Raw genomic sequence first — 27,950 nt, 5'->3', positions numbered from 1 at the left:
TGAGGGCATCTTAACCTCCCCTTTCCTGGTAATGTGTTCAAACATTTAGGTTTATCATCTATTCAAAAGGCCAGGGATGGAGCGCCGTTCTCAGTCATTCCTGTTGGTTTAATTCCATTTTGGATAAATAATTAGGTCTTTCATATTCTAGGAGAGCATCCTGACCACCAGCTATATTTTTTGTTCACTCACCAAATATTTAAGTATGCTGTTCAAAGTGGAACAGTTTGAGCAGATGAGCCTGAGGGAGGCCTACTTCAGTGTGCACTAATAACTTAGCAGTTAAGAGACTCACTTGAGAGGTAAGAAACCTTGGGTCAAATCATTGCTCTGAATCTTTGAAGTATAAAATAATTTTTAAAAATGACCTACTTAAATCTGGTTCCTGTTTTCACCTTTTGTGTTGTTTTTTTTTTTTTAGTTATTATTTAATCTGATTATTTTTTCCATCTCAGCTGCCAAACTGTACAAAACATTTCATATATGTTATGTCAACTTGTGATGGGTTCAGATAAATTCTTTCACAGTGCTTCAGTACATTTGTGTCCAGTCAATAGCCTAAGTGCAGCAACTCCATAGCATTGTGTATATTGCAAGTCTTAAGACTTAGAGATACTACACAATGTTGTACAGTAGAAAGACATTTAAGTTAGCTTTAGTTATCTTGGGTACTGAAGCAGAATAGCCGCATTAGCATGATACCTCACAAAAGTAGAGTAAATTAGCCCTGGAAATGTTGGACCCATTACTGTCACTACCAATTACAATAATTAATGTTATTCATCTCTAGGCAGCAGATTAAAACTGAACTAACCTATTAGTAACTGAATGTCATTGCAACTGGAGTGTTGTTGGATTGCCTGTGTGAAGGTGGTGATTTCATTTCAGATCCTATTGGCAAATGGCCATGTTCTTTAAATGAATAATAAATGAATACACAACAAGCAAAATCTTGGCTCCCTGGAGCTCTCCATTAACTGAAATAGTGCAGGATGCAAACACATCTGTGCCAGTTATTGAAAACTTTATCATGATTCTACATATTTCTGGGTTTGGACATGGAAAGGTCCTGAGGGTTGAATGGCTTATGCAGATTGAGGTACCTTATTTCTGTTTGGGAAGTCCCTTCAGAATAGGGGTGTTCACATACTCATTTATAAGTTTGTTGCAGCTGAATGAATGTCTCCTTCGTTGTGCTAGTTTGTACTATTTTCTGTTTGTTCAATGATCAGTTACAGTGAAACACACAACATAAGAATTAGTCTTGACAGAAATCACCCCTCAGTCACAGCACATGTATTACTATAATTAAATTATTTAATGCATTTCTGTATAAGCATGCACTAACTAATCAGTTTATCAACACTGTTCGAAAAAAATAAATAACAATAAAATAAAGTTTAAGTTTTATTTAGAGATCCCTTAGTTGTAATTTGTTAAGTATGGCTAGCAAAGAAAACCTTAGCAGTATTCAGAACATTAAATAGTTACTGCAATTAGACAATAGTTAAGTAAGTCTTTCTAGATGATTTACTTCATCCGTCTGTAGGGTGCTTTCCAGATCTGCCCTTTTCCATCTGTATACTTTTTCTTCCTATTTAAGATACCCATAGGCAAGCTGACATGCTTTGACCCGCTGAATACGGTTGTTTCTTGCTTGCTCTTTGGTGAATGAGAAACAAGCAAAGAGCACTGAACTCTTTAAGGAAGAAAACAAGAATTGCGCAATTTATTAATGAGAACAATGAACAGGCTCTCTATTAAGCGTGCATCACAACACTGATTCCTAAGCTATTTCCCAGTGTTGGGCTGGGTCTTTAGTTTCTTGGGGATCGTTTTTTTCTGTTTGTTTGTTTTGTTTTTGTCTGTTTGTTTTTAATATGACTATTTCTAGCCAGTGCACATGTATAGAGGTGGGACAAGATTTTTACCCCTAATGTGGATCTGAGAACGTTTAGCTGTTGGTCTGCAGAGAAATAAATACGTTTGTTCTGTGCTGCATAGTGTAGCCAAGATGAGAACTTAACCTTGCGCTCCTGGCAGAGAGTTGCTGAAGGTGAAGGGATGACCTCTCCAAGGCATGGCACATTTATCATTGCTTGGATGAACATGGAGCAGGAGAAACTTCTTTTACATCACACTTGTTGGGTATCTGACATTCAGCTCGTCCAGGGGAGGTTAAACTTATATGGAAGAAAGTCTACGTTTCATTTGCTTTGCAGCCATGGTACCCAATTGTTTCACGTTTGTCCTCTTTTTCTGAACTCCTTAGCATAGTCATGTCCTCTTACACTCTTAGACTGTCATCATAAACCTGGAAAGACACATTCAGGTGTGGAATTTGAGGGAAAATCAATAGCACACTGATTATGAGACATACGTCTCTCAAATGTTCAAATTTTCATGTTGAAGTCCGCATGCCCTCAGAGACAGGGCAAACGTATAAATAATTATTAGACTCCCACTGTTTCTCATAAGCTTATCTCTGCATTTTGCCTACAGTATTAACAGAGGCACAGCCTTCTAATTGCATTATATACATTATGTTACATTTGAGTCTTAGTAAAGCAAATTAATCAGCCGTGTCTAAAAATAATGACCATGGCTCTTTAAGCTAAGTGTGCATCTCAGTCATCTAAAATGTAACTCCTGCGTGGTTTGCAGTATTGCCCATGCTCATAGACAAGCAAGATGTTCATGCTGCAATATTTAGACCCTGTAACACTTTCAATATGTGAGGTGCTAATCTGCTAAGATGCTCCTGATAATCATTTTCTCTATGCTTTATTTATCCTTATTAAATTACTGAAACCCCTGGGCTGGGGCCTTTCAATATTTGCCTCTGCCCTATCCAATCCCCTTTAGCTCAGGGAGTTTACCCGTGGAATGAAGCTTTAGATCAGCATTTTAGATGTTGAGAAAGATTTAGCTGTGTTAGTCAAGGCAAGTATAATTGCAGTCCCATAGGTTTGTCCTGGAGGTAGAGCAGGGAAAAGGCAGGAGAAGCTGGACAAGCAGCAGGAAACATTGCAGTGACAACACTGCACAAGTCTCACCAGCGGAAGATGGCTTTAAACTCTTTTTGGAACCTACTTTGCGGAGACTACCAGAATGTAAATGGCTTGCCTCCCACATGCCCTGTATTGATCATCTCTGCACAGATCCTGCAAGTACTGCCTAAGCCTTCTTCATGGCTACAGATGTACTATCAGCCCTTGGTAGTCAGTGGCTTTGGCTATGCCAGCAAGAATATATTAGATTGCTGCAAGGGAGATTAGAAGAGAAGGGTGTTACCTTCTTTCCCTGTGTTGCAAGGGAAAGGGTATGTTTCACAGTCTGTGCCGGTTCAAGAAAAGCTCTGAGACTGCGTCCTATAAAGGAGTTTATTTACACTCTAGCAAAAGAGTTACCCAGCAGTCAGGCTCCTGGCTTGGTTGCTGTGCTCTTAACACTGCCTATTTAGTGCTGGAAGTTCAGTAAGCTGCAGAGAAAACCCACTGGAGAGGAATGGGTACAGCATGACTAGCTGAAGCTCTGTCAAAGAGAGAGAAAGACACTTTTTGTTCTCAATGCAGTAGCAAATCCTATATTGTACAAGCCAGGGTAGTAATAACAGTGAAATGACACCTCACACCTCATCACAGGGCAGTGGCATGACCTAGTGGGTAGAGAGGCTCTTGGTAATCCTTTCTGTTGGTTTCTTCCCTACAGACACCAAAACACTACTGAATTCACACAGTCCCTGTTGGGATTTTCTTTTTCAGTTGTCTCTTTTGATAAGACACAGCTGGCACTTGTATTCAGCATCCAGCAGTACACTAGTTGCATTGCCTTGCTGCAATCTTTTCATCTCCATTGTTGCCCTGTTTTCTGTTGTAAATGAATCAATTCATGCAATTAGTAGTGGAGCCGTAAAGTACCTAATAACAGGGCAAAGAGGAGCTCGCTCACTGAGGAAACTAGATGCACAAAACAGCATAACCAGGCAGAGGGGGGGCAGGTCGTGCAGGATCTGACATTTTACTATTTAAGAATTCTGAGCAGAAGCAGAATATACTCATTGCAATTTCAAGATATTTGGGGTTATTATAGTAGTAAAGTTCTCAGACAGCAAAGTCTGTGACTATATGAGAGCTAACAGTAAGTTTAACACATACTTCTATGGTATGCCATTTGCCTTCAATGTAAATTATGTGCTTGAGAATCATCTGAATTGGTGCTAAAGTAATCACTGGTTAATATAAAATCTTATGAGATCATCTAAGATCATCTGAGGACTTTTTTACCCTGGAAAGTGGAAGTTGTTCAGTCTACCTTCAGGCTAAAAAGGGCAATCTGTGCACACTGCTGTCACAACAGAAGCAACATCAGCGGGCATGTGGGGTGAACACAATTTGCTAGCAACTAGTATTGCATTTGAAGCTTGAAATAGCAGGAATTTAAGAGAGGCTGCAGTCCAGCCTCACAAGTGCAACTAATAGCATGTTGCAGAGATCTAAACCTTCAAACATCACAGAATGGTCAAGGCTGGAAGAGATGTCTGGAGGTCTTCTGGTCTAACCCCCTGCTCAAGCAGGACCACCTAAGGCAGGTTGTCCAGAAACATGTCCAGACAGCATATTTGAGTATTTGCAAGGAGGGAAACTCCACCACCTGTCTGGGCAGCCTGTTGCAGTGCTGTGTCACCTGCACAGTAACGAAGTGCTCCATGATGTTCAGAGGGATCTCTTGTGTCTCAGATTCTGCCCATTGCCTCTTTCCTGGCACTGGGCACCACTGAAAAGAGCCTGGCGCTGACTTCTTTGCACCCTCCCTTCAAGTATTTGTGCACTTTGATGAGATCATACATGTGGGAAATGTGGGGCTGCAGCTCAGAGTGATGGATCTCGGCTACACTGTGTTGTCCAGCTCGGTGAGGCCTGTGTTTTAGCTCAAATAGTTTTCTTTGATGAACAGCAGGCATTGTGCCAGGAAAGAGTTCTGGCTGGATGGTCCTGGAGCCCCAGTGAGGAACCTTTGCTAAAGTGTTGTCCTGACCTTTTGAGAGGTTCTTAGACTGATGCATTCAGGCGTGGCTGTCCACATTTAGGATCCAGTACCAGTATCCGCTAAATAAGATTTTTCATGTTTTTTGACTGAACTCAGTGGAACTGCTCATGTGTGTAAATGTTACTCAGATGTATGTATAGTGTCAGGACCTCAGACATGATGGACAAGTTAATTATAAACAGGTCAAAATGTGATGAAGCTTGGGTTGCAGTTGTAAAGTTTGCTTTAGTTATTAAATATTCAGGCTACCGTCATAGTTGGACTGATTGCTCTAAGGTTAGCAAGCCAGTCTCTAATATTTATGACATGTCTTGTTCACTTCTTCTTCTTGACATTGTCTTGAACTGACAGAGACAAGGCAATGGATTTTTTTTCAAGCATCTATAACCCTTAATGTGTACTTAGCGCAAATGAGGAAGGCAAGAATTTGAGGCTAGAAACTTTAGGACAGAAAAGTGTAGAAGCAAACAGTTCTTACTTTGTGTCTGAGATACTCATAATGGATACAATGCCAATATTTGCTCAATATATATGTGATATCACATGCTGTATTAGAGACCTTTCAAGTTTTTCTTTGTTCTACTTCTTTTATCTGTCTTACTGCCACCACACAAAATTCTTTTGACTACAGATAATAAAAGGTGTATGGAAAGTAGATTCCTAGATTGATCTATCATTTATATGTCAAGTATCCATTCTCTTTTGACTTTTAAGAAAAGAAACAACCTTGTGCCTTTAGCTTTGTACTAACACAGAGATGACACTGACTGTCCCTCCCATCGGCACTAGGTTAAAAGAAGTTCTGATATTTATGAATGCACAAAGTCACATCTCATTTATCTCCAGACCTGAGGCCCCATTATCATATCAGCTCAGTTGCTCAACCTGAAGTCCTTATGGAGTGAAATTAAGGAAAAAGATGTAACAGAACAAATATCCCTTAATCAATTGCCCTCTGACATCTCTCACTCAGAGGTTGGAGCTTGCAAAATGAATTAGTGTAATAAGCTCAATATGTACAGCAGATGGCATGGACATTATAATAAAAGTAGATGAAATAAAACCTCAAATCATTTGTAATGATTTATAACTATCGATCCCACTAAAGCATTTCTCTTCCTTCAGGGAGGGGAGCAGAGAAAGAAACATTAGCTAGATGCTTTCTTTTATATGTGTATATACATATATATATTTTTTTTTCCTCTACGTACTGAGTGGAAAAAAGCCTTGCACATAGAAACACTCTAAGCAGTCAGGTAAAAAGCCTTTTATATAAAAGTTTAAGTAAATTTGTTATCTATTCCAAGGAGTTTAGATAGGATTTCAAAGTGATATTTTAGGCAAAACTGCTTTATGAAGTGATTTGGGGGGGTTAAACCACATATCTAAATCACTCAGCTTTATGGGGCATATCCATCTGTATCAGTCACATTGCATTATGTTGTTCCACAAAATGTCATAACATCTTATAGGACTTACTTCTGAAAAGCATTTTTGCTTAAATGGTAGGATAGGCTGCTCACAATGAAAGTGAGATTAGCTGGCAACATATAACAATGTAGAGCTGAAGGTAAAATACAAAAACCAAAGACAAGAAACTTAATTCAACTGTCTCTTAAACATAATATGTTCTGAAGAAAGGGGGAAATCTAAAGAGCAGTGTGCTTGCATATGTACTAGCAGGCTAACAAAATATCCAAGCTTTGATTTAGGCAAACTCAATCCCAGAACACATCTTGGCAAATATGTATATATATTTTTTTCTAATGGGGGGCTGCACATGTGTCATTGTGATTGCTACAATGAGGAGTTTTCTTTCCAAAGCTTTCTCCAAACCCCGGAAGACTAAAGACCTAGCATCTACAAAAAGTTTAAGCCTAACCAAGTTACCTGACGATTACGTGCTTCCCGATGCAGGGAGCTATTTGCACAGCTTAACTCTGTCTTTAGGCTAGCATTTGTTTAATACAACTGACCCCGAAACTACTTCGGCACACAATGAAAGTTAAGCACTAAATTAAGGCTGTCAAGTAGACTTAGGACCTTGTTAAATTATGTAACCTATTAGTATAGCTGAGAATTTATTCAGGTAAAGAGAATTTACCCCTGTTAATTTACAGAGCTTAACAATGTGTCATACACAGCAAACAGGTCTGTTAACCGTTTTTAACTCACCCAAACACCACCAATTTACTTAGAGAACCGTAAATCTTTCCCTTGCTGGGAGAAGATAGATTTTCAGACCCCTTGGACAAGGCCCACTGGCATAAACACGAGCACTAATTACTTGGTATAAAGGTCAAAAGACTGTGCGATTTCCCATACCAGGTGGAACAGCATGGGGCAAGCTGGTGGTGACCAAATATTGCCAAAATTAGCTTCACTGGTTTTAATAATAGCTACATTAGCTACATTATGTGCATTCAGCAATCATGTGAAGTTGCTAATTGGAGAGAAGCATCTCAGCATGCTAGGTGCTGCCCCAGCCTCTCGAAGAGCCATCTGTTGAAGCACAGCCCTTGCCTGAAACAAGTTACGCTTCTGGGTGCAACTGGAGTTTGTTCAAAGTGGGGGTGCATGGTTTCTTAGGAAACTTTGGTGCTACTTCCATTGTCCTTGGTTAGAAATGTTTTTGTTTTTGTTTTTGTTTTTTTTTAAAAAGGTACCTTTTTATCACTGTTTAATCAAAGTTTGGTTTAATCAAAGCAAAGTTACACAATCATTTTGCTCTTTGTGAATAAAAGTACAGTATTGAAAAATAATGACAATTTTTTATTCAAAACTCCAGTGAAAAACCTTTCCTCAAACCTCTCCATACCAAAACAAAACAAAAAAAAAAGGACATGTGACAGGCTGTTATTATAACATGGAAAAGATGATAACATGAGAGGAAAATGAGGAACCGAAAGAGGCTCCAGCAGAGGAGGGCTGAAGAATTGCTGTGTTTACCTCCTGGCATGCTATTTTTACCCAGCTGCATGCTGTATAAGCTTCATGGCGAGGTAAAGTTGTGCTGGGGGACGTAAAGGTCCCACAGACATGTGGGCAAGGAAAGCAGTAATCCTGCTGCCAGCATTGTCCCAGAGTAAGGGGTTGGTCAGGTTAGGAAGAGGTGGAGGGGAGGACCCTGCAGCTGAGCAGAATGGTTTGAGTTTCAGCCGGGAGCGTGGTGGTGGTGTGAAAGTCCCTGCCTTGTGCACACAAAGCAGTAGTAATCAACACCGACCAGATATGCTTGCTGGGCAGCTGCTCCTGAGGCTCCGAGGCACATGCAGGGAAGGCACATCTACTCTTTCATCTTCAGGGTGATTTCTAAGACACCCTTCAGGTCACTGCGGATAATTCCGTAGACCTCTTCACAGTCCTCTGATAACTAGGCCTGTGGAGATTTCAGGGTTGCTTTTATCGATGTTTAATTTCGCATAGTCACATACCCCATAGCTTTCAAGACCAAGCACTAAATCCTTTCAACTACCAGAGCAAACGTTTGTTAATTAATTAGCTGTTGTCAGTGGGATGGTGACCCCACAGGATGGCTGTCATTTTATGCACTGATACGAAGACCTCTCGCCCTTGCAGTCCCTCCATGGTCCCCCAGCCCTTCACCCACATTAACACTTTGCTTTTCTAGGGGACGCCACAAGGCAACTGTAAATCCACAATTTTGCATTTGATAGATGGGAGCCTGCAGCAGGGTTGTGGTGGGGGGCTGCAGCTGGGAGGATGTGGGCAGCCTGGTCCACCACCATTCCCAGTCCGCAAGGAGGCACAGATTGGGACGAGCTGTGCCCTCCACTCCCTAGCCTGAGTGGGTATTTGGTGCAAAGCTTTGGATTATTTTTTTGTCCAACCAAAGCTTCCTTTCTATTAATATTTCAAATGTAATTATTACTGAGAAATTACTGTACATCACTTCAGAAGGTTCACTTGGAAACTGAAGGATGGGAGGAAACTTGCTCAAACTATAAATCCGGGTCTTTCAAACCACTAAGCATCACTTCAGAGTAAGAAGATTGTCCATGGATGTGACAGGACTGTGCATGTTTGAGGGAGACCTGCTACTATACTTTAGGCTACATCTCTCTTCTAACCATGGCCTTTCATGCTTGAGTCTGGCTTTTGCAAGGAACTTTGTGCAAGACCTTTATGCTTTATATTTTCTTGATGTGTCCCCAGGTAAGCAACCGTATACAGGCTGTCTAATTTTTCATTGTATAATTGCTACCCTTTGTCGTGGCTGTCGTGGCTTACATAACTGTAAGTTTTGCGGTATGAACAGTGTGCACTGCTGAAAAGACCTTGTTTTCTAATACAGTTCTTTTAATTTAGAAGTCACAATGTGAATATAAGGGAGGAACAGAATCCTATTATTTCTCTTTTTTTGTTTAAAGAGAAAGAAAATTGCTTTAAGTCAAAACAACAAATACAGACTTCTGCCCCCCAATCCAACAGAACTAAAAATGTCTGCAGATGAACCTTTAGGAATGAAGAACTGAGTGAAAATTTCGAACAAAACAGAGATGTTTTCCATTTTTCATGAACATTTTGCCTTTTCCTTCTTTTTAATCAAACATTTTGACTACTTTTCCTTCCACATATTTGGCCTTCTCTTTAAAGCTTTCATTATAGCAGCTTTTGAAAATTAATGCATTAGAGAGAGACAAAGAAAACAAAAGGAAAAAAAAATACACCCTAACATAACCGCCTTTTGTCACACTCTAGTGGGGCTGAAGGATGGCGTTTTTATGACAATCCTTGAAGAATGTCTCCTGGGATATCACTCCCAAGGGAAGCAGTGGCTTCAAGGCTGATAATATCTGTGTGGTATGATAAAAGCAAAATAGGATTGTTTGAGTGCTGAAAGTGCTCCAAACACGTCCTCGTGCCCTGTCTGATCGCTCAGCACACATGCCTTTGCACAAGACAAGTTTTTACAATAATGCAAAAAGTTGTCTCTCTGAGATAATTCCCACTTTTCTAGAAAGGGTGGAGAAGCCACTATAGCTTGAGTAAATGGGAGAATTGTTTCTCTGCTTTAGGCTTCTTAAAGGTTAGGAGAGGCAGAAATCACCAGCAGTTAGGAACAGCCGAAAATAAGTCACTGAAAAAGAAAAAAGAAATAATGTAAAGGAAGGGAACCATGGCTGCATCTTGGGTGTTGTTTAGTTTCCAGTTTCTACAGCATTATTTTTCAGACCTCTCCCCTCCCACTGTGTCAGTGAGGCGGGCAGTGACCTGCCTACTTATTTTCTGGCTTCACACTTAGCAACAGGGTGACATGCTGAACAACTGACTGTGTACACCATATTGTAGACCCATGCACTATACAACAGACAATTGAAATACCTCTGAAAAAGTACATACTAAGTTTCAGATTTGTATTTGCTTTGGGAAGATAATGGCATTTTTCTCTCAAGCAAGCTTTTCTTTCCTTTCTCCACAGCATGATTATCAGGCATCACGCTGAAGTGGCACATATATTATTCTAATTAACTCCCTTAAATTTAAGGAGGAATGCCTCGGTAACTGCATGGGGCTCAATAGAAATTCCCCATGAACTCTGCACATTTTACTCCTCTCGGTACTTGCAAACTGTGAGCAGCTCACATACATGCCAACTCCATTTGCAGAGCCAGCTCTACACTTATTTCTTGGAACAAGGCTATGTGACCTTTGTCTCCCATGACTTTTCCCATTTATGAATGTTACCGGGGAGCCTTGAGCTTAGCCTGAAGAAGGCATGGCTTCTGGTGGTACATCTAAGAGAATGTGTCTGAGATGTCAGAGACACGAGTTAGCACCACTTACATGATGCTGTGCCCCTCAGCAGGAATTGTTTTTTCTTCTGTCCAGCATGTGTTCATCATCCACATTTCAAGAGTTGCCTGTGTTTGCCTTTGAAGTACCTTCATGGCCACAGTAAATGCACAAGCTCCCTGCAGTGAGGGAAATATGGACACAGGCAGCGGGAGTTGTGGGCAGCTGATGTGGACACAGGATGAGGTGCGTTCATCATCTATGTGAGCTGACAGATGAAATAAGTACGAAATAAAGCAGGATTTAACCCTTAATTTGGTGTAATATTGTGTCTGCCCTAGCTCTGAACACAACAGCATCTTCCTTTTCCTCTTTAACAAAATCCCACAGAGATTGCCTTGGAGAGCACAGTGGGCTAGGAAGAAGTAAAGCTTAGGCTGGAAACCAATTGCTTTCCAGTTTATGAGCTTTCCAGCTCCTTCCAAGATCAACATGGCAAAACAATACGGCTACATACCTGCAGACAATATAATGACAGAGCAAATTGCTCTCACAGAAGAAATCCTGTGCTGCTGTACCCCAGAAGATGCTTTCAAAACTCCGTGGGAGAGGTGAATAGATCGCTTTGACATAGGAAAAGCATTTCTATGTGCATAAGGTGAAATGACAGCATTTAACTATGAAAGCAGCCAGAAGCTAAATGTATAAGTTTTATGAGACATAACAGGCTTTCAAATCAAGCAACAAGCTTTAAACTGGAGGACACAACCAGACATACTGGAGAGAGAAGCTGAACCTAACACAGGATCTGTCTTCCTGATCCACACTAAGTTACATTTCACATCCATATAGCGTGAAGCTTCAGCATTTCTCAGGAGGAAAATGTATGAAGAAAGAATCAGTATTTGAGATTACAGTAAGTTGATGTGGGAATGAGGTCTTGACTTTGCTGCAAACAGATCGTACTCTACTTTCTGTATTAAAGACAAAATCAGGAGGGGAGTGTTCAGTATCAATGAACACTCGTGCGTAGCTCTTTGCTGCCATGTGTGATGAGGAGAACTGACTATACCCTTTCAGTCAAAATACATTCTTCAAGATAAAAGCTCGCTTTTTTCTTAAATGAATTATTTCTGCTCAGAAACGTGTCTGAAATTTTCCATTTTCCAACAGAAAAAAAAAAAACAAAAAAAACATTTTTTGATGAAAACTTTTCAGCTGGGTTAAAAGCTGATTGAAGTTTTCAAAATTACAAAACTCGTGTTTGATTTTTTTTTTTCAGTAAAAAAAGAAAAAAAAAAGGTTAAATCTTGGAAGGGCACTAACTATTATTGATATTTTTCTTTGAAAAAGATTATCTGTTTCCTGCCCAGCTGTTGCAGAGAATGCATACTCATCTATGCATAAATGTTCATAGCTCCATGTACATCCATGGTACACTCCTTTAGCTGTATCAGAAAGGTTTCTCAGAAGAATTGGTTTCTGTTCCCAGCTCTTTCCTGACATTGTGTGTCACCTTGTAGAAGGCACTGGACTTGTCTGTGCCTCTCTGCCTCTCCTTAGAGGTCATTTATTCAGCTTCTGATCTTCTCAGAGGTTAAATCCTTGGAGATGCTTGTGCCCAGGGGCACTTGATCTTCCCTACTACATCTCAGTGATGCAGTAATCTAAATAACAGTAGGCACAACTATTGAAAAGACTGTGCTGTGCTGTATGCCACTACTGCACATCTCATCTCTGCCGTCTGTAACTGTGTGTGCTCTGTACGTATGTGTTCTGCTTCAGCTTCTTAACCTCCGAATTCTGAAGTACAGCAGATTTGATGACTACATTGAGTATTTGTTAAAGGCCAGCAGAAAGGATCCCAGAGGAGAGTCAACTTCACATGAAACACAAAGCATCCGTTGTGTTAACTTAACTCGTTTTAGCTGCACTTTGACAAGGTATCATTTGGCTTTTTCTCCCCCATCAGAGGGTGCCATGTGCAGTGCATCCCACCAACCAGGAATCAAGGAGCACTACCTCGGGACTCCTCGCTGACAGCGAAGGTTGCAAACTGTCCTCATTAGCATGCAGCCTACTAAAAGAAGTGTAAGTAAGGCTTTGCATTACGAAAGGAAAGAGCCTGTGCCCCAGAATACCAATTGCTGTGAAAGGCAATACTGCAGTGGAAGGCATTAGGTGGGAGAATGCTTTCGAGAGAAGGATGTAAAGAGGGTTTGGCTGTTTCAGGTCAAGCACTTGATTTTAAGGGACTCCTAATCAATTTGTAGCCTAAACCTGGAGTGAGCATCTTTCTACTTTTCACACCAAGGGCCTTGGGAATTACATTTTCTCTTCAGGACTAGGGCTTCAAAAATTAGGGGTGATCTTGTGCTGCCAAGGTCACAGCTCCTAAGCTGAAGTTGTCTTGCAAAATCACTACACGATTTTGGTTTGACTCTAAGGGGAGCTTGACGTGATGAGGGCAGAACCCAGCCAAACTACTGCCTGCCAAGCAAGCAGCAGGTTCAGGTCTCAGCCTGATTTCCAGAAGCTCACAGCTTCAAGGACTTGGGCTCAGCTTTCTCGCTGATCTCCAGAGGGGTACAACTGTATCAGCTGTCCAAGTCACTCTCAGTCAGTCCACAGACTTTTCATGAACAGTAGTCCAGTGAAAGAGCAGTTACCATCTCCAACACGGGCACTGTAGTCGGTAAATACAACTGCATACAAATTTCTTTCCCCCTGCAATATGTCCTTGCATCTGTCAGAACTGATGCCTCTGCTCAGGTGATGCTGGAGCTCCCTAGTGCCACAGGCTCCCAAGGGAACTGAAACAAAGGGGAGAACAGTGAAGGGAAACATATGCTACACGTCTTCCCACCCTGCTAAGCTCTCAGAGTCTACTAGAGCCTCCAGGAGTGTCTGTTGCTTGTTTCAAGTCATGATAGACATTTTGGACAGCACAGTTTAGGTTTGAGTCTCAAAATATATGTGTGAATGAGGTAATATATTTGGGGGAGTTGTGATAATAAATTACTTTCTGTATTGTACTTAGTGTTAAGGTTACTCAGGCAACCTAGATATCAATATGCATATAACCAACTGGGTATTGAATCAATTACAGTTTTTCACAAAGCATTTGCATTCTGTACCTTGTTATGAAAGTGATCTGCTGTCACCATCAATCAGTATTTGCTTCACATATATAACCCTATTACTAGAAATAATGTCTTGCAATTATTGCATAAAAGCGTAGGTATTTGTACTGCTTTCCCATTACAATGGTGGATTTTAACTGGCATGTTTGGTTCTTATCCATGTACTTCTGTAGTGGAGGATTTTCAGGGTTGCCTTTGGATGTATTGTGTAGAGAAAGCTTTTGTACAAAATTTCAGTATTGAAAAAGGAGAGTCTGCAGATCTTGCTCAGAATTTGTTCTCCATCATCTTCTTTGTTAGCAGTGATACTGAAATTGAAAGGTACGGTCCTTAAAGAGGCTCTGCCCTACTCATTTACAGGGAAAAAGTTACACATATTGTATATGGTACTTCATAGACCTTCTGTAATTGCTTTTTAAAGCTTTTCTACATATCAGTTTCCCTCAGAGGCCACAAAAAAGGTCACAGCCATTGATGTTTGAAGATATCTAGCTGTCTTTTTCATCTAAGTGCTCAGGTCAGGGATCCAAGTAATGTAGACTAATTTTTTTTTATTTTTTATTTTTTTAATTTCAGCTAGGTTTATCTTCCTGTGTTGTTGCTTTGGAGCTAAATGTTTCTGGAAAGGAGAAGTAACGGCTCTGATAATATGTAAAAAAGTCTTCCATTTTTTCACACTTCCAGGACATTTTGGACAATCAGCTGGTATTTAGTTAAGGGCTTAGACATAAGACTTAGAAAAGCATCTATAATATTAGATGCAAAATACAACAGTAGATGTAGCAGATTAGAAAGCAATACCTTTGTCCTTGATCAGAGATGTGCTCTGTGCTTCATTCAGCCCTGTGAAAAGTGACAGAATGAAACACCCGCTATCCAGACTGGTAAGGGCTGCCTGCCTGAGCTGGAGGTCCTGCATTTCTCCATTTGTGCTCCAAGGGAAACATCAGTCATGGTAATGGCAACTTAGAATGTCACACAAATGTTCATCTTAAGTACTTTGCTTGCATTTTTTCCCCCGCACAATTCAATGAGAAGAGACAGATGATAAAAATTATCACTGAACCCTGCTTGCGCACATTTGCAAATCTCTCTGGGAATCTATTTTGATCAAAATATGGTAAGGTAGAGAAACCCAGTCCCAGCTCATTTCAAAGACATGCGTAATTTTATGCATATGAACAGTCCCACTGAGTTTAGTGAAACTACAGAATTCTTTAAATAAAGCACACAGATGAAGCCTGTTACAAAACTGAGGCCCAGAAACCTGTGAAATCTGACCTGTGACATTTTGACCTCTGCTTACCAAACTCTCCTTCCCCTTTAAACAAAATAAGCTAAGTAATTCTGGAATTGAGATATATTTCTAGAGAGGAGTGATAACTTTTCACGGCCACAGATTGCTAAATGCATAGATAGCTTCTCCACCCTCTAAATTTCAGTGCAACAATGAGAAATTAAGCTATAACAGTACAAACAGACTTTATTTGTTCAGTCTTTGCAACACAATGACTTTTAATGAGCACAATCTGAAGACAACAATTAGTGCAGATATCAGATAAGTGATTTTGGAGGTCATAGGTTTTGGCAGCCTGAGTAACAATAGCTTTGAGGAGACTGATTTTCAGAGGGCTCATAACTTAGCACTTTCCAAAACTGGGGATCCAGCAGTAGGGATTTTAAAGAGTATCTGTCTGGACACTGTGAAGAATCACTCCAAAATGGCAAAATCCTCTTGTGGCTAGGGCAGTAAAATGAAACAGATGAGAGACAACTGCGAACAGGAAATTCTGCAGCTATATTTATCTTCAAAGACTTCATAGGTATTGCCTTAATATTCTCCTGGTGCTAGTACCACTTTTTAACTTGATTAAATTACTTGAATAAAGGAATCATTGTTTATAAGTATACCTGGAAGGATCAAAAAGAATCTCCTTGCTTTCATGCACCTCATTTTTTTTTTCAAAGTCTTAATATTAAATAGGAATTAGGACTTCAGGTTTTGGTCACAATTGTTACGTGCACTGTCATAAGGAAAGCAATGAAAAACAGTGGAGGGCAAGGAAAATGTATAGATATTAGGAGAAAGTTTTTCACTCAGAGGGTGGTGAGGCACTGGCACAGGTTGTCCAGAGAGGTTGTGGATGCCCCATCCCTGGAGGCACTCAAAACCAGGCTGGATGGGGCTCTGAGCAGCCTGCTCTAGTGGTTGGCAACCCTACCCGGTGTAGGAGGGCTGAAACTAAGTGATCTTTGAGGTCCTTTTCAACCCAGGCCATTCTATGATTCTATGAAAAGCAATAAGGATCTGGTGAAGCTGATTAATAGGTAGAATAAGGAAATCTTCTTGACTGATTGGAGAGATTAACCAACAGAATTATTCATTTTACCATATACATATGGTTTCTGGCATGAGAAACTGGAAGACCAACACTGTAAGAGCTATGCAGCCATTCTTTGTGTTGAACGCATAAGACCAGTATTACAGGAGTACGCCACCGGTCAGCTATCAGCAACGGGCACTCAGGAACACCACTAGATCTGATGTTTGTGAGACCTGTATGATGGATTGCAGCTGATTATTACCAATGGTGCTTTCTGTATACCTTTTTCTTCAGTCTCCTGATAGCAGTAACAGAGGGAATTATTGCCCATTTAGTCTTGTACACTACCACTAGCAGTCGTTCATGCTTTTGAGAAAGAGAAACAAACCTATAAAGTCTCTGGCTTACTCTTCAGCACTGTGCATTTAGGACTTGGAGAGTACCTGCAGAAAGCCCAATCTGCTTATGTCTTTAAAATGCTTAGAATGTGTAGGCCTATGCACAACAATCAATATTAATAGTTGGTCAGTTTTCCTAGAGCTGGTCAAATTAATAATCTCCATTAGTTGCCCAGACAGGAAGTTGTTACCTAATTTCAAGTAATTTATGTCTCACACTCCTCTAGTATATGTCATTGAAAATAATTTATGCAAAAAATTATCAGTCCATGCATTGCTGATTTTGATTAGTCATCACTTGCTAGTATTTTTGAGATGGAACAGGCATCTAAATCACATCCTGCTGTTTCTGCCTCCTTACTGGATAATTAAAAATACAAACTGAGGTCTAATAATTTATAGTACAATTCCTAATTGAGGAGGAAACCCAAAATATCTCCTCTTGAAATTATTAATTATGAAATAAAATCATCAGCTGTTCTCTACTTCTATTGTTACCTTGGCCTTCCCAAAAGATTAAAGAACAGTCTGTTAATCTCCCAGCATAAAGTAGGGAGGCTAAGTGACATGGAAATCTGAGATGTAACTGAGGTTTTCTAGCTTTCCAGAATTCCTTCCATAAAGCCAAAAAGCACAGCTCCTGTGTTAAATAAACTTCTATTACAAAGTACCTGATAAGTTCAACTGACGAATGATGTTGATCCCCAAATAACTGTGGACTTATCACTTCATGCTTGCTTGCATAAACATTGACTCTGTGCAAAGAAAACTTCTAGATTTTAATAAGAACTTGGCATGAAATTTGATTGATTTTTACAACTTGTTCTCCAGAGTTACTGCTGCATATTTCAAATTGCATTCTGGTTGGTTTTGTGTGTGCATGTGTGTGCAGAAGCATCATATTTTCTCAGGTAAAACAGGCAAAAAAGCTTAATTTTTAATTCTTCAGATAAGGTGAATGAGTGTGCTGTTTAATTATGTTAAAATTGAAAGCTATTGGACTCCCTACGATTTTTTTTTTTTTCCTTCTAATTTTCCAGAGCTTCCTTCTCTGAACACCTGGGTGTGGCTTCTCTCTGTTCTCATAAATTGAGTCTCATGACCAATTGCAGGAACACCTGGGGAATAGAATGCAGTATGGTAAAGAATGTTCTTTGTATCAGAACATCATTCATTTCAATTTAAAATTTAAAAAATAAGTAAATGAAAAATAAGTACAGCCATATAATCAGTTTCTTTTCCTATTGTAGTAAGCTTCACTAAAGACCTCACATCTTTGACTATTGCCCTTTATCCTGTCATCTCTATTCCCTGGGATTGTTTTGCTTAAATGGAAAAAAAGCATGTTTAACTCCATAATACAAAACACAGCTGAAATCATTGACACTTCAATCAGCCTTTATTGTGTTGGAATCGCAGTAGGATATCCCTTACTTAGACTGTAGTGACACTAAAGCAGAATTGATTTCACCGTAAGAAGGAATGGCAATTGTATTCAAATATATAAATCTCAGTGCAAACAAAGGGAAACATAGAAACAAACTTGCTGTTGGCAGAGTTTGTTTTAATTTTCAAATGTAATAAAATATAGGAGGTGAAAGGAAAGAAAGAAGGAAACAAGATTAACTAATCAAGTCACCTGCTGGCTGAAGTCTTCAAAGTCCTGCTGTTCAGAGGCAGTGAGTATTGAGATCAGTTACCTGAAAAGTGTGACTGCTACAGCAGAGCTTCTGTTGAGAAAAGCTTTCTCAAAACATTTAGAAAACATATTTAATCCTAAATGTTTCTGATCCAAATGCTACACAATTGAGAGCAGATCTATGATGTGAAAGAAGTATGCTGGCTTCCATCCATGAGTGAACTTAATGTTCAAACAAATCACAGTGTTGTCTAAAATGCATGTTACAAAAGTAAGTACCAGATGACGTTAAAGCACTCCGCAAATGTTTATGATCAAATAATTTCAGAGGAAGCCTGCAAGCATTTGCACCTTAAAAAAAAAAAAAAAAAAAAAAGCTAAAATAGCAACATAGTACAAAAATAAACAATGTGAGTAGAAAGGAAAATGTGTATGTAGTCACAGCCCAAAAATGGCAAAATTCAAATAGTAGAAACAGGTGCAGATGGCTCAACAAGTAGCCCAGTGGATTACTCTTGGATTACTTTAAATCTGTGTTCAAATCCATGTTTTAACTGCAACTGAGTTAAGCCCAATGACCTGAAATTTTTCTGCAATGGACAGTAATCCACATGCTAAAGACCTCAGGAATCAGAAGAGGTTCATCTTATTCCTAGGTGACTTATGGCAAGCAAAATCTGCATCTACGTCCAGGCCCAGATCCTCCATCTGTCCTCTGACGTATAATCCTATAGTAGACACACGAACCTGACCATTTAGCTTTACTTATAGCACATCTGTGAGATGTACAACTGGAAAAAAAAATAAACAAAACCAAAAAGCAACACATCCACATAGACTACACAGTAGTACAGAATCTACAAGGATGATAAAGTTCTGATTTAAAGAGGCGACAAAAGGTGCAACATTTATATGCAGTTCATTGTACCAAAATGGCCACGGTGTCAGTGAAGCTCAGTGCCAACACCTACCCACACATATTCATATGCATACGGACTCCAGACTTTCAGTGTGAGGTTGCTGTTGATTAAAAGCTCCTCCTTGCCTGTGAAAAGAAAATATATCCCACCTGTTAAGTTGAGCTGCTGCCTGTGGGTAGGCAGAGACTGTGTGTGGGAGGACCAGGACATATGAGGAGATACATTTCAGCCCAAGCCCACGGCCATTCCTGTCTGAAACATATTGGAGTTCCTCATTGCTCACAGGCAGGTGCATTTTCGTGCTTACAGCTCATTCCAAGTGGTGATGTATCTTTTCCACTCGAGTATATTTCCATTTCTCCAAGCCCATTTCATCAGGATGACCCTCACCCTCTCCCAGGGAGATGCTATAGTTTTCTGGACGTGTTATCTTAACCCACTCAAGCGGCAAAGTCTCTACAAGTGCTGTAGCATGTCAGCTGTGAACGACACCGGGCAGCTGATATGGTTTTGCTGGCTTGGTGGCTACTGCTGGCCATGCTCCCCACACCACCTCTGGCCAGAGCAGAGCCTCCCCAAGCCAGTGGCAGCCCAGTCGTTCCTCCCTTCTCTGCTCCCCAGGGAGCCACACACAGGTCTCCCAGCAGTGCACAGGTGCTCAGGGCAGGACTCTGGTATACTGGGTGCTGTGCAAATGCTGAGCAAAAAGGACAGTTTCTAATACAAAGAAAGTATAGACACAGAGTGACAGAGTGGGCATAGTAATGCTGATAGATTTCCTTAGTCCTTCCAGTGAGTCTGGAAGTTGTACTTCACAAGTTAGACTTTCTCTGTTTAGCTGACTTAGCCTTGGTTAGGGCAGAAAGGGAAGACAAAGCAAAAGAAAATACCATCACTAATATTTAGAGTGGCAACCCAGAGCAAGATCCACCTAGACCTGTCTAATCTGCCACTGCAGCTTTATGTACCTGCGGAGAGAAGAGTGAGAGCTGGACAAGTAAACATGGCATTCCCTGAGTGTTGTCCCACTCAGCAAATGTATTCATCTCAGCAGATTTTCTGACCCCGGCACGGTTTGCCCAGTTACTCTCAGTGGGTGTACTTTCCAGTGACTTGTCTCATCCGTGTCCTTGGCACCATGTCAAATTTTGCATCCGCTGACGTGTATGCATCCTCAGCAGTGTGGTTCGTGTTGTGTTTTGACTCTCAGCTATGACTTCTTGCTTTGATTTGTCTTCTGAGATATTTTTGTGTCCTAACATAGGTTAGAGGATGTAACAGGTAAGGCACAATTAAAGAAACAGAACACTTACATGTTCTGACAAGAAATGCCAGAAATACCAAACTCTTCTCTAGCAGCTATAAGAGGCCAAAAGGTACAAGATCAGGTAACCTCAGTTTAATTCGGCTTACAATTTGATATAGTTTGTTCAGAGCAACATACGTGTTTTTTATGTGACTGGCTCATAAAAAGAAATAATATTCTGCTCTAAGGTGCTGTTCTCTCAACATTGAACTCATGCTCATGCCAGCTTTCCTACCCTCAGCTGCAACGAGAGCTTCACACCTTGAAACCTGAGCAATATTTATTTCTAACTGCTCAGCTGACAGTCAGTGTTTCCTGACATCTTGAAGCTTAAACAGTTTTTGTGTGAATAGTCTTTTCTGTTGTTTATAAAAACAATTTAAGACACATGGTTCTTCTTCATCTTCATGCGATTATTTTTACTTACTAATCTTCATTTAATTGATTCAACTGATATAGTTATTATTTCCTGTAAAGTTGCTTTCAGACAGTACTTTTCTTCCCTGTTTTCTTGAATTCTTTAGGTTCCCAGATCATGCCAGGGGTCAATATTTTGGCTCCTTCTCATCAGCAAGCTTTATCTTCAGCATTCTGTCTTAGCTCCAAAAGTCCTGGCCTCCCTTATCAGCTCTCACTTCAAACCACTGTGTAGGTGCCTAATAAAACCAGAGGACCCCAGGGTTTTAAAATGAAACAGATTCTCAATGCAACTATTTGCAGCTACAATTCCCAACCTTCCCATTTTCATGGAGGCAGGCTTGCTTCTGTCTTCCCTGAACACTTCACACCTGGCTCTATCCTTCTGAGATCAGTGCAGCCCCCAGACCTCCCTGATGGGCTTGGCATGTTTGTTGGCAAGCAAAATAAGCAAGCTGTTTGTCAAAACTTTGAGTTAGACTCATGGTTGTATGTCAATTTTATTTGTTTGTTGCCTGTCCCATTCTTTGAGAGGAAAAGGGAGTCAGAATTTCCCTAGCTAGGAACGTGAGGTTAAAAAAGACCTTATTTTCAAAGGAAAACAACCATTCCTATACAAGATCATGCTTTTCCGATTGCCCTAGAAGCACTCTTGTACAACAGCCTCCTTCTGATCATGCCCCTCGTTCCATATCTGCATATTTTAAGTCTCTCAGCACGCATCATGTGTGACTTACCAATCGAGCAGCAGAAGTTCACAGAAAGGACAGTGCTATATTAACAAAACTTGGCTCTTTATTCCCTTTTGTAAGAAACACAGCTAGCTAAATCCTCCTATCCCAAACCCCTTTCAAAATTGCGTGCAGGTTGTGCAGAGGAAACTAGGCCATTCCTTGAGTGAAATTTTATCCCTTGCTGAAGAAGACTTAATGGAAGAGGGAGCTAAGTGATTCTTATAAATCAATAAGAACCAAAGGATCAAAAAAAGAACTCACATTTAAGTAATCTGTTGGGGGGAAAGAATGAGTCAACATTGACAATGCATTCATCTTAATGAGGACAAATATTTATACCAAACAAAATTAACATATCAGAAAATTAAAGAGGAGCATATAATTAACAAAAGGCAAGGGAATTGGCATAATGCTGATAAATTCTTCATTAATAAAATAACTGCTTTAAAATGTCAAAATGAGTATATTTTATTCATAAATTGTGTAGAATTTAGCACACTAATTAAAGACATAGGCTCCATAGCTATTTACATGGCAATTAAATCCACAATGCCAGTGACCCAGCCAAATTAATGTTGGCCCCAACTTAAAAGTAGACTGTATAAATAAATAATTCACACCCTCACTAGAGTCTTTGCTTAAGCAAACAGTTCAGTGTAAAAAATTCTGAGAATTATGAATGACTTTGATGTGCATTAGATAAAATAAAATAAAATAAAATAAAATAAAATGCAAAATAAAACACTCCAGTGTTTTATTAGAGACTCGCATTCCAAGCTAAGTTATATCAACAGTGATGGGAAGAAAGTGAGCACAGCAGGTTGTAACAGTTCAGCTGTCTTTAAAAAAAGCAACCAAAACTCCTTAGATAGTTGTAGGCAGCAGAAAGCCTGCTCTTACAGACTCATACAAGCTCGTCCCAGCTTCCCCAAAGTAGTGTCTTTGTTTTTGACTGGTTGTTTATCCCCATAAGCGTTAACTATGTTGGGGCTTACCCCAACTCCTGTTCCTGGGAGGAAAGGGGAAAATGAAAAGCAATATAAAAAGGGCAAAGCACAAGAGCAAGAGAGAGTGGAACAGTCACAGTTACAAATTACTGTTTTGTGGTAGATGTTTATGTGATGACGTGGGCAGTTTTTCTCTTTCTAGGAGGTCAGAATTTGACTGTCAGCAAGGAACAGCAACATGCGAAATAGCCATATCAATGTAGTTTGATCACAGCTTCCTTGAAAGCAAAAACTCAGAAGAAGATAATCATGCTAGTAATGTTCCTGAAGTATCAACAACTTGCTCTTAGAATTGGGTGCAAGGTAGGGCACTGTTTCACCCTTGGTTGGATTGAGAAAGATGAGAATGGTGTTAGCTGACGTCTTGGTATGGCTCATAGATCCACAGGTAGAGCTGCTGTTTGATGATGCTTTGTATCTACCTATGCTTAATAAATAAAATAAAATAAAATAAAATAAAATAAAATAAAATAAAATAAAATAATAATAATAATAATAATAATAATAAATATATATATATCAGGCAGAACCACCAGCTGATGAAAGAGGCAACAGCATAAATCTTGGGACACACTGACTAACCAAGGGAATTCTATAAATACAAGTGCTCTGCTGAGCACAGGTACTGAGCCAGGTCAGGATAAATCCAAGGTGAAACAGTCAAGGAGGGGTCCAGAGCAGCTATCACGTTATACTCTTCCTATTTTACCACAACCTCTCTTCCTCCTTCCTGGTGCCTGATGCAAGCCATACCCCATAGTCTTTCAGTCTCTCAGGAAACCTACTACAAAAGAGGGGAGAAAAGGAGAAGCATAAGCCTGAACTAAAAATTCAGTTTTGATATAAATTGAGTCCCACTTATACAGAAGTGATCAATTTTTGTAACTATTAAGGGTAAACATACAGTCAGTATAAAGCTTACAAACCATTCTGTGATCATCTCAGACCTCAAAATAAGTTTCATATGGAAGTTTAAGCATCATGCAGATTATCTTCACAGAGGTGAATTTCACTATTCACTACCTGATTTATATATTAGATAGACTGGACGAGATTGTATGAAAACATCAGTGAAATCTATAACCTAACAAGTCAGAACAGCTGCAAAGGACCATGAAACAGGTCCAGTCTTCTTTGAATGTGAGTTTTCTTCAGCATGTCCCAAATGAGGGATAAAATATTATTATTTACATCACACAGAACAAAGCACCAACTTGTTGTGGCTCAGGGTTATGGGAATGAAGCATTCTAAGTTTTTTGCAATTATTTATAGGACTTAATAACGCAAAATGCTTCTGACTTAATTATTCACCTAAAACAGCACCTATAATCCTAGGTTCTTCAATTCCAGAAAGTTATTGACGGTTGGAAGGCACTCAAAGAAAAGTAACAGATGTGCTCAAGGCATTGGAGAGACTGATTAATGTAAGGGAATTACCAGAAATAAATACAAACATTGTGTTGTAGCTTTGACCAACTCAGAATGAAATGGGAGGCTGATGTGACGACAATGAATGCTTTTTCGAAAGGTACAAATTCCATTTATGTAAAATAATTTATATATGGGTCATCCATGGGCTAGTACAGTGGAATGTAAAACTGTGGGTGGAAGAATCAGGGAAAAAAAGAAATCCAAACAATCAGTTAGCGGAGTTGCATCCCATGAGAAGTGATTGAATTATTTTAAACAAGCTTTGGCAATAAATTAGGGGAGAAGTCCTACATAATCAGGGACAGGCAATTAATATTTCTTCTCTCTAATTTCAGTCATTCTGTACCACAGCTTCATCATTTCTGCTGTTGTTACGATCTTTCTTGCCTTTTGCTTTTTGAGATCTTTTATGTTAAAAATCCAGCTTTTTGGAGTCATCATCTACGGCAACAAAGAACATTTTATTTTTTCTTTAAATCATAAAACACTCAGCTAATAGTTATCATGATTTTATATACCCTTCAGTAAAAGGCTCCACAGCTTCTACACATAAATGGCCTCTCTGTGTGCCAGTTATCTGTCATGTTGTTCCCTTAACCATGAAGAGTTATATCAAGTTCCTGGGGGGATTACATAAAGCCAGAATCCTCTGTCCCCTCCATGCTTTTCTCTGCAAGTTGATGAAGTTAGCCCAGCTTTTAGGCCCACAACTATGAAGTACTGACTGTGCTTGGTTTGGGTGAACAGCATTCTTCAGGACTGACATTTCTGGTAATACTTCAGTAGAGAAAGGCATGTCACTAAATCATAATGTATCAAGTCTGGTACTGAATTTATTCCATAGTAAGTTTTTCCTGATACATTTCTGCTGATTTTGTCTCAGTCTTTCTTGGTTTTCAACGTTTTATCTGCATGATTGAAGGTTCTCTTTTTTTTTTTTTTTTTTTTTTTGACAGAAGTTCCAGAACAAGGAAGTTATCCTGATATTGGCCCCTTCCCTGCTTTCAAGCCACTGCTACATGCAATTTTGCTTGGAATATATTTTTCCAGTAATGGATTCAAGCAAACATAATCTCAGCCAAGGTCATAATTCTGTACTGAGCAAAGTAACAAATCTGTTTATGTGCTATTCCGACGAAAGCTCTTACAAAGAGAGTGTTTTCTGGTAAGTACAAGCAAAGCCAGTTGTGGCCTGATCTTGCAAGCTCACCCAAATCCTATGGCGTTGTCTGGAGTTCTTGGTACATGAGGGAATTTTTCACTTCACAGTCCCGGATAAAATGAGGAGACAGTTCCTGAATGGACATTTTGAGTACTCTTCCATGATTAAGCCATCGGTAACAGTTTCAAACCCATTTTTTCAGAGAGTAAATTAATAGAATTGCCCTCACATCTCCTCAAGAAATCTGTTCCTTGTCCTGGAGGGAAGATCAGTGGTATTTATGTCCTCTACTGCAGGTATTGCCTAATCTGTCCTTGACTTCCCGCAAAATCCTTCCCAGAAAATCTATTCTGGCACTTCAGTACTCTCAGTTTTAGCAACTTTTCTAGTTACATACAACATGAATCTTTCTGGCACTCTTTATCTTCCTTACTGTAGATGCTGGAGATCCATCCTTTGCTTTCTGTGACAATCAGAACTCACTCGACCTGCTACCATGATTTTTTTTAATATTCCCGTTTTTTTTTTTTTTTTTTTTACATTTCTTCATTAAATCCTCTGGATTCTTGTCAATTGATCTCCACATTTCTTGAGATTTTCTGCCCCAAACTGGACAGATGTTTAAATGTTCGCCTGAAACTTTATTCCAAATTGAGGACAAATCTTATTTCACATAGTCCCACATATATCTTCAAATATAACATTTGCCTTTTCTAAAACAGCATGGCATAGCTGGCTTTTGTAGACTGCAATTCATTAAGATCCTCAGATCTGTTCTGCAGAAATTCTTCCTAGACAGTTATTTTCTAGCCTGAATTTATTCAAGTTGATTCCTGTCTACGTACCTTTCACTTGTCCCTGTTGAATTACAGTCTCTTTTTGTTTCCCCAATTCTAGCACCCATCCACGTCATTACAACTTCCTCCTCTCCTCTGACATGCTTGCAGGTGCACTTAGCTTGGTTATCATTTCCAAATTGTAATAAGCATACTCATCAAAGTCATTAATGAAAATATTGAGTATCACCAGGTCATGGACAAACACTCGTGCAACTCCAGAATCACCATGAAACTTGACTACAAACCACTCATGTCTTTTCTCCAAATACAGCTTTCCAAACAGCTTTATAAATCCCCTCTCATTGTTTCAACTATTCTGTACTTTCTTTGCTTGCTTATGTGGTCTCCCTGTGACACAACACTAAAATTTTTGTTAAAATTAAGATATATTGTATGTATACTTTTCCCTAACCACAAACCCCGCTATCATCTTCTGGAAATTAATGAGTTGTTTGACTTGTTTTTTCTCTAACTAATCCTCACTGGCTCTTGGCTCATTTTGTTTTCTTTAATGTATTTACAGTTAGGTTGTTGGCTTCTTTCTTCTAGTAATTTGCCTTCCTTTCCTTTTTATATTGATAGACATTTTGTTTGCCCTTCTCCTGTCATTTACATATGTTGTTTTCTGTGTTGTCTGTGAATAATTCCTTCCTACAGTCTCGCCTGTAAGCTCCTTTTATGTGCTTTTTGTCAGATGTTGTAATTTGTTGCATCTAGACAAGCAGAGATATTGTATGACTTGAAACATGTTCTGTGTTGAGTCAATTTTGTATGACTTTGAGTAAGTAACCTTAACAGAGAAGGCATCACAAAGCTGAATTGCCAGGATCATCTGATTTAAATTTTTTTTTTTTAATTTTTAATATACATTGGCTGAAACAGAAGCATTTAATAAAAGCACTATTTTAAGCCACAAGTATAAAATGTCCAGGTTATGCTCAAGCATTGCTAAGACTCTTCAAGTACTCTGCTAGAGCTTGGTTCTTATAGTGTCTGAAACAAAGAAGGCAATGACTGTTCCCAGGAAAATGCAGAAGCACAAAAGAAAACTTCCTCCAATGTTTTTCTTCAAATATTTAATTAATTTCTAGGGGGAAAAAAAATCCTGTAAATTGTAATGAAGCACTGCTCTTTGGTCAATGTAGGTTGTCATTTCACCCCCAATGTTACTTTTATAGTTTCTAAACTTGTTCTTGGCCACTCTCCAAATATTTATAGCTCTCATATAATGCCTCTTTATAAGTGTTCTCGAGCAAATAGCCAGTCTTGCAAACTCTTGCACATGTGCTGAACTCTGCTACGTGAGGTAGTTAAGCATGCGAGTGTTAGCAAGAGCAGAGCCCCAACATGAGAAGCCTACAACTTAAATCACACTGACAGACCAAAGCACCTGCTGGAAGTTTCACAGATGTACGTGGATATCTGTGCAGATTTGGAATCTTTACAAGGCAAAAGGAAAAGGAGATAATGCCAGGCAGTGTGGAAGAAGTCCAGCGTAAAGCTGGGAGACTGCACAGAGTGATTTGGCAAATCAGTTTCTAGGGTTCCTTGTTACATGGCTGTTTCTTTTGTTGTTTTAGTGGTCTAAAGTAAGCTTGTCCTCTTTTGGCCATATGAAAGACTCAGAAAACAGCAACCTCCATTTCTCTTAAACCACTGGGGAATATGAAAGTGACTTTCAGGATAGTCAGAGCTGTGAAAATGAGAAAAACAATTATTAAATTAAATGCATTTTTCTTTCTTGTACAATTGTGACATTACAAACTGGAAATGTTTTCGGCCATCTTTGTAGCTGAAAAATTGTGAAAACTTTCTTTCTGCTG

The 27,950-nt window shown here is 39.5% G+C and overlaps 1 protein-coding gene and 1 long non-coding RNA gene across 5 annotated transcripts in view; one reads left to right on the top strand and one right to left on the bottom strand.

The window, feature by feature from the left end:
* LOC310892987 (uncharacterized protein) overlaps positions 1-27,950 on the top strand; it is a 592,327-nt gene that overhangs the window by 528,300 nt on the left and 36,077 nt on the right. For 3 of the 4 annotated variants that reach the window (XR_014578609.1, XR_014578610.1, XM_083821351.1), the window contains one exon: positions 25,083-25,291. The gene's annotated coding sequence lies outside the window, so the exon portion shown is untranslated. The other variant, XR_014578611.1, reaches the window with a different exon arrangement.
* Positions 25,315-27,950, bottom strand: part of LOC310892988 — a 106,794-nt gene continuing 104,158 nt past the window's right edge. The window contains exon 5 of the long non-coding RNA XR_014578631.1: positions 25,315-27,820. This is a non-coding gene — a long non-coding RNA (uncharacterized lncRNA). The remainder of the gene's footprint in view (positions 27,821-27,950) is intronic.

The sequence above is a fragment of the Anser anser genome (assembly GCF_964211835.1).
Source record: "Anser anser genome assembly, chromosome: 1".
NCBI classification, from domain to species: Eukaryota; Metazoa; Chordata; class Aves; order Anseriformes; family Anatidae; genus Anser; species Anser anser.
Note: the sequence above shows the minus strand (reverse complement) of the source record. Positions and strands in the feature narration are given on the sequence as shown.